The sequence below is a fragment of the Myxocyprinus asiaticus genome, chromosome 20, assembly GCF_019703515.2.
Source record: "Myxocyprinus asiaticus isolate MX2 ecotype Aquarium Trade chromosome 20, UBuf_Myxa_2, whole genome shotgun sequence".
Lineage (NCBI taxonomy): Eukaryota > Metazoa > Chordata > Actinopteri > Cypriniformes > Catostomidae > Myxocyprinus > Myxocyprinus asiaticus.
In genome coordinates this window covers 41,721,139-41,729,455 of record NC_059363.1, presented here as the reverse complement: position 1 = coordinate 41,729,455, position 8,317 = coordinate 41,721,139, and positions in this window count along the sequence as shown.

Below are 8,317 nucleotides of genomic sequence, written 5' to 3'. Positions count from 1 at the left end.
TGTGAGTGCCAGCCGGCCCAAGCCGTGGGTTTGTTTTGGGTGTTCAGCATGATTCTTGCTTTCACGTTTCACATAAAAGGGCTACTGACTTCCTGAAATACCCATGAACTTGTGCCGCTAGTCGTCTGTCATTTGGACGATTTGTTGAAAGCTGCATATGTTAAGCCCCATGTTCACATAATGGCAGCTTGTTTGTGCAGTCACACATGGATTCATCAAGCTTTACTCTTGTGGAGGGAAATGCTGAATAAATGTAATATCAATCTGTGGAAAACTTACATACCGAATTTGCCAACAGAAATAAACATTTAAGCAGCCTCTGTTTTTAAGGCAAACACTCAGTTAAGTTTTTTTATGTAGATCTTGTTTGAATGAGTGTGGTGTAAATATATTAAGAACTATATATAGCTATAACCATGTAGCTGTTACTTTAGTGGACTGTAGTATTTATTATATTACAATTGTTTACAATCACTTGCTAGTCTGTGAATGGATTGTTTCACAGGAATTCATGCCATTTCATTTTGTGGTCTTTTAGGGGTCCAGTTTTCTACTGATCAATTTCGGTTAGTATTTACTAGCTACTTCTCTCTTATTTTGTGCAGGAGATTTCCCTTATGCATTGGGAGGCATGACAGAAGCTAACAGCAAAAGAGGATGTATGTGACACAACATTCCACATATGGCGAAACCTGCTGCTGGTTGACATGTTTACATTTTAAATGCTCTAGTGAATTCCTCATATAAAGATGTTGTTAAGCAAATAAAAATGATACAAGTTCATCCAGGCAAGGGGATTTTCACCATTTGCAAGGCAGATGACATGGGTGGGGGGGGGGGGCGTAATTTAACATGCTTTTCTTGAGTGAGAACAGAAAGAGCCACAAGCCAGCCTGGGCTTGTCAGTTTTAACCTGATCTTCTGGTGCAGTACCCCCTCTACAGCATGCACACTCAAAGTCTCAAAATGACAGCAAAGGTGACATGGATGTCACAAAGAAACTGTATCAGAGAACCCTACAAATCCATTGATTTCAATGGGGATGGTGCACCGCAAGAATGTATAGAGGAAAAAGGCAAAGGTCAGGCGAACAAAAGTTGAAAAAGTAAAGAACTTTTACTGCAACACACTCTGCTTTCTGGAGTCAAATGTGTTGCATTCCAAATTGATTTTAAACAGACCCCGTTCTTTCCACACCATCAAAATGGATCTTTATGCTTTCTCTCTTTACGCTTTTTCTCTAGTGTATAGGCACCCTAATGTGCTTCTTCGTTTTTCACTCAGAGCCAAAAAAAGTCTGAAACAGCTGAGCAATGACTGTTTGCAAAGATTCAGACACCTGCCACGCTGCTGGGGGAAGCATTTTAGAGGTACATTTAAATATGAGAATGCTCAAGACGTCATGTAAAACATCTACTAATATGACATTAAAATGTGTTGTCAGTGACTTTGTGCCTCATTCTATGAATAGAATTTACACAAGATCAGTATTAACTACTTGATGATGATGTAAAGTAATATAAATGCAGTAGATAATATGTAATTTGTGATGTTTAACATTTGAAATCATGGCGCTAATGTGTTAACACGCTACACATGGCCATAAGATGCACCGATTACACTCTGTTATTGTAATTTATTATGACACTGATACTACTGCAAAGATGCATGTAGAAAAGAGTGTTAATGGGTAGAATACAGACAAAAGAATGATAATAGGCAAATAATTTGGGAAGATGTGTAAATGGCTTTCGTTCAAAGATGGCACATGAGTGAAGCAGCATTTCAAACAACAGAGTAAATGGATTTGATTCCTTTTGTAGACTAATTAAAGATCATCAACAACAACAACAACAAATGACATGTTCTTGGAAAATGTTATACATGAATGATCTTACAGATTATGTACATTTCCACCAGCTTGCTAATAACTCTAAACACCGGTGTGTTCATGCTGACTGACCTTTACTAACTGAATGGGAATTAGTTGTTGGCCTCAAAGTAGGTGTAGCTCCAGATCACACCTACTGATGATGTTGACCACTGACAGTAAGAAGGTGTTTAGCAGCCGTAAGAAGTTTTCCTGAAGTTCGCCCTGATGAGCTGTTGCGAACCACCATAACAAACTCAAAACCTTCTTTTTGGCCGGATTTTGTTCTAAATAATGTCACACCCGTTTGTTTTTTATTTCATAGGACGTGTGCAGGGGCCTTAAGAGATACAGCTCATGCACCACACAAACCATAGTATTCATTTTAGTGGTAACGGACTGCCCAAGCATAGTGAGGCTGATGACACCAACTATGATGTAATGGCAGTTAAACTAAAATAGCAAAGTTGTTAACCTGAATGTCTTAGAAAGATATTGATACAGTATGTGAACAGTCCTGGATCTGTATATACTATGATAACATTCTATAACAAGCTTATATGTACGTTAATAAGAATTAAAAACTCAAGGGTGACGTGTAATTTTTTCAAAGAAAAAATATGTTCTCTTATTACAGATTAATGTGCAGAGATAACTGTAAGTAAGCCAGTGGGTTGATTCCCCCAGAAAGTGTAAACATTTTGTGTAAACATTGCTCTTTTTTTATTTATTGAGAATCCCAGCCAGCCAAACATAACAAAATTGAAATGTCTGGGCTGGGACATCTGTTTTTCAACCAATGGCAGATGGGGGAAGTTTTCAGGGAACCTGTTTGAAAAGAATCATTGCTTCAATTGTGTTTTGTGCTGCTAGTGGTGTAGACACCTTTAAGGAATCAGTAGCAATGTTCTGGTTTTGTCTGACAAATCTGGTTACTCTTCAAGAGACAAATGACTTGTGTGTCTGTCAAGATCATGCTCCTGGTTACATGGGCTGTTGGCATAAAATTTGTATTGAGGAAGGTCCACTGCTAGGCGCATTCATATCCTCCATCCATCATTATGTCATTAAGTGTGTTATGGACTGTGCATAACAAACTTGAGTTAATGGAGTGAATGAGCAACACACACACACACACACACACATATATATATATATTTAAACTAAGTAAGCGTTAAGGTCCAGTGTTTAAAAAAATATATTTTTTATGAACTGTAAGATTAATGACTAATGTCTTTGAAGTCCATTCTGGATTAACTGCAGAAGTTCACATAGATGCATTGTCCTTTGTTAGTTAGCTGATGAAGGCTTTTATTGGCAATTAAATGATACTCTATGCATTCCATTTCAAAAGTGTAGTCCATCAACAGACAAAGGTGACGCAGGCAGAGATCAATGAGGTGCATCGCAGTTCAACCGGCAGGTCATTTTGGTGAGGTTCGGTGGGGTCCATCCTAAATCCAAGGTTCAGGCAGTGGCATATGAAGTATCCGATGTCTTACAGTTGGAGTTGGCATCAGTTCATCCTCTGAAGTCCATCATAAAAGTCTGAAGTGATGTCTGGCTAGCACCGGCTGCATTTAGTCATCATCACTCAGAGACACATAACAGTGGAGTCCGACACCAAGTAGTTACAGAGCTGGATCTGGCTGGCTCTGGTAACCTCAGGATATGAATCCCGAGGTTGAGACATGGAAACAAATAGAATAATATTAGTGTAGATGTCATTCAATTTTATGCAGAGTTATAGATTATGATAGATGTGTCTGGTTCCGGCAGACCTAACTAAAGCAGCCTAATTGTGAATTTGGTGTATGTCTGGCTAAATAGATGAGTCTTTAGTCTGGAATTAAACTGAGTGAGTGTGTCTGCATCCCGAACAGTGTTAGGGAGACTATTCCATAGTTTAGGAGCCAAATAGGAAAAGGATCTACCTCCTTTTGTGGATTTTGATATTCTAGGATCTATTAACAAGCCAGAATTTTGTGATCATAATGAACGTGATGGAATATAGCATGTCAGAAGGTCACTTAAGTACTGTGGAGCTAGACCATTCAAAGCTTTGTATGTAGTTAACAGAATTTTAATTCTGGTAGCCAATGTAACGACGATAAAATGTGGCTAATATGATCTTATTTCTTGGTTCTAGTCAGCACTCTGGCAGCTGCATTTTGAACCAATTGAAGTTTATTTATTGAACTTGCTGGACACCCTCCCAGTAATGCATTACAATAATCTAGTCTTGAGGTCATGAACGCATGAATTAGCTTTTCGGCATCAGCAACAGAGAGAATTTGTCGTAACTTAGCAATATTTCGGAGGTAGAAGAATGCTATTCTAAAAACATTGGAAATTTTATTTTCAAAGGACAGATTGGTATCAAATATAACACCCAAGTTCTTTGCTTTAGAAGACAACATAACAGTAAATCATTTGAGAGTCAAATTATATTTTAGTGGCTTATTTTTTAGAGGTTTTTGGTCCAATAATTAGTACCTCTGTTTTGTCAGAATTGAGTAGAAGATACACTATATTGCCAAAAGTATTCGCTCACCCATCCAAATAATTGAATTCAGGTGTTCCAATTACTTCCATGGCCACAGGTGTATAAAATGAAGCACCTAGGCATGCAGACTGCTTCTACAAACATTTGTGAAAGAATGGGCCGCTCTCAGGAGCTCAGTGAATTCCAGCGTGGTACTGTGATAGGATGCCACCTGTGCAACAAGTCCAGTCGTGAAATTTCCTCGCAACTAAATATTCCACAGTCAACTGTCAGTGGTATTATAACAAAGTGGAAGCGATTGGGAATGACAGCAACTCAGCCACGAAGTGGTAGGCCACGTAAAATGACATAGCGGGGTCAGCGGATGCTGAGGCGCATAGTGCGCAGAGGTCGCCAACTTTCTGCAGAGTCAATCGCTACAGACCTCCAAAGTTCATGTGGCCTTCAGATTAGCTCAAGAACAGTGCGTAGAGAGCTTCATGGAATGGGTTTCCATGGCCGAGCAGCTGCATCCAAGCCATACATCACCAAGTGCAATTGAGAGCAGTGGAGACGCATTCTCTGGAGTGACGAATCACGCTTCTCCATCTGGCAATCTGATGGACGAGTCTGGGTTTGGCGGTTGCCAGGAGAACGGTACTTGTCTGACTGCATTGTGCCAACTGTGAAGTTTGGTGGAGGAGGGATTATGGTGTGGGTTGTTTTTCAGGAGCTGGGCTTGGCCCCTTAGTTCTAGTGAAAGGAACTCTGAATGCTTCAGCATACCAAGAGATTTTGGACAATTCCATGCTCCCAACTTTGTGGGAACAGTTTGGGGATGGCCCCTTCCTGTTCCAACATGACTGCACACCAGTGCACAAAGCAAGGTCCATAAAGACATGGATGAGCGAGTTTGGTGTGGAAGAACTTGACTGGCCTGCACAGAGTCCTGACCTCAACCCGACAGAGCACCTTTGGGATGAATTTGAGCGAAGACTGCAAGCCAGGCCTTCTCGTCCAACATCGGTGTCTGACCTCACAAATGCGCTTCTGGAAGAATGGTCAAAAATTCCCATAAACACACTCCTAAACCTTGTGGAAAGCCTTCCCAGAATAGTTGAAGCTGTTATAGCTGCAAAGGGTGGGCCGACATCATATTAAACCCTATGGATTAAGAATGGGATGTCACTTAAGTTCATATGCGTCTAAAGGCAGGTGAGCGAATACTTTTGACAATATAGTGTATTTCTGGCCATCCAATCTTTGATTTCATTGATTCACTCTGCTAATTTGGAGAGTTGTGAATTTTCATTGGGGTTAGAAGAAATATATAGTTGGGTATCATCGGCATAACAGTGGAAAATTATTCCATGATTCCTGGTAATATCTCCCAGGGAAAGCATGTATAAGGAGAAAAGTAGAGGCCCTAAAACTGATCCCTGTGGCACTCCATACTTAACTTTTATTTGATTTGACAATTCCTCGTTTACACATACAAAGTGGTAGCAGTCTGATAAAAAGGACCTAAACCATGCTAATGCAAGTCCACTAATGCCAACATAATTCTCCAGCCTATTGAAGAGAATGTCATGATCAATCGTGTCAAAGGCAGCACTAAGATCTAAAAGCACTGGAAGAGAAATGCAGCCGTGATCAGATGATAAGAGCAAGTCATTTGTAACTGATAAGTTCAGTCTCTGTACTGTGATGGGGCCTGAAATTGTTCATATATACCATTTCTCTGTAGAAATCAACATAGTTGGGAGGACACTACCTTTTCTAGTATTTTCAACTTAGAAAATAGGTAGATTTGAAATCGGTCTGTAATTAGCCAATTCTCCAGGATCAAGCTGTGGCTTCTTAGTAAGCGGATTGATAACTGCCATTTTAAAGTTTCTTGGGACATGTCTTAAGGATAGAGGAGTTAATAATATTAAGAAGAGGTTCTGAGATTACAGGGAATACCTCTTTTAAGAGCTTAGTTGGTATTGGATGTAACATACATGTTGTGGCTTTTGATTTTTTGATAAGTTTTGTTAGCTCTTCATGACCTATGACAACGAAGGATTAAAGTTGCTTGTGAGTAAAATTATGAGACACTGTTTTACGAGGTGCTGTGACAGTTGACTGCATAGTTCCAATTTTATTTCTGATTATTTCAATTTTATCAGTAAAGAAATTCATGCTGCGACAGAATATCTGGTTCAGTCAAGGCTTTATTCCTAACCAATTTAGCCACAGTACTGAATAAACACCTAGGATTGTTGTGGTTATTTTCTATGAGTTTGCTAAAAATATGCTGACTTGGCAGCTTTTAATGCCTATCTGTAGCTACAGACACTATCCTTCCATGCACCACGAAATACCTCTAATTTTGTATTCGTCCACTTGCGCTCCATTTTCCAAGCTGCTCTCTTGAGAGCATGAGGGTGATCATTGTACCATGGGGCTTTTTTCTTGAATTATCTTTAATTGAAGGGGTGTGCCACTATCAAGAGTGCTAGAGAAGACTGTATTTATATTTTCTGTTATTACATCAAGTTCTTCTAGACTTTTTGACTTACTGAGTATGTGAGACAATTCTGGAAGATTATTAGTGAAGCCATATTTAGTGGTCGAAAGAATAGTTCTACCTGAACGATAGCGTGGTGTAGATTGAGTGACATTAGCTGACTGCAGCAAACAAGAGACAATGTAATGATCTGAGATGTCATCGCTCTGTGGTAGAATTTCTATAGTATCAACATCAACTCCATATGACAGAATTAAATCTAGGTATGATTATGGTGATGAGTTGGTCCGGTCACATTTTGTCTGACAACAAGAGAGTTGACATATAGTATCTATATGAATATTGAAGTCACATTTTTTATTTATATATGACGGTGTCACATTAAGTATTATTAGTTCAAAAGACTTAAACTTATATCCTGTCCTCTGACTAACACCAAAAACTTCACTGTAAATTGTAGCAACACCTCCTCCTTGACCCTTCAGACAAGGTTCATATTTATAACAATAACCTGAGGGAGTAGATTCATTTAAACTAATATATTCATGTGGTTTAAGCTAGGTTTCAGTCAAACAGAGCACATACAAACTATGATCTGTAATAATTTCATTTACAATTAGTGCTTTGGTAGAAAGAGGTCTAATGTTTAGTAGCCCTACCTTTATATGATGTTTATCTTTAATTTTTTTAATTCAAGTTCAAGTCTGACCTTAATCACATTTTTTCTAAATGATTTAGTGAGAGGTTTTAGTGGTAGTTCGGGGAACAGACACAGTCTCTGTATGATATCTAGGTGATACAGTCTCTATGTGTTGTAGTTTATGTGACCTGTGTGATGTCTCAAGGCAGCTAGCAGATGATCAGATTAACCAGTTTGTCTGCTTCCTGACCTGGGCCCCAATTAGTAAAATACTATCACTATTAAGACTATGAGCCAGATTACTAGAGAGGAGAGCGGCACCTTCCCTGGAGGGATGGAGTCCGTCTCTCTTTATCAGATTAGGTCTACCCGAAAAACTCTTCCAATTGCCTATAAATCCTATGTTATTCTCCAGACACCACTCAGACATCCAGCCGTTCAGTGACACTAATCTACTATAAACCTCATCATCACGATGAGCAGGGAGGGGCCACAGTGTCTGATATAATTTTTGCAAGTTCATACCTCTTTAGCATCATCTTTAGTTATCTTTGACTGGCGAAGCCAGACATCGTTAGTACCGACATGAATAACAATTTTAGAAAATCTATGTTTAGCATTAGCCAGCACTTGTAAATTTGATCTGATGTCAGACGCTCGAGCCCGGAAATGCATTTAATAATGGTGGCTGCAGTCTCTATTTCCACGTTCCTTACAACAGAATCACCAATTATTAAGGCTCTTTCAACATGATTCTCAGTGGGTGTATCACTGAGTGGGGTGAATCAATTGGAAACCCTAACAGGAACA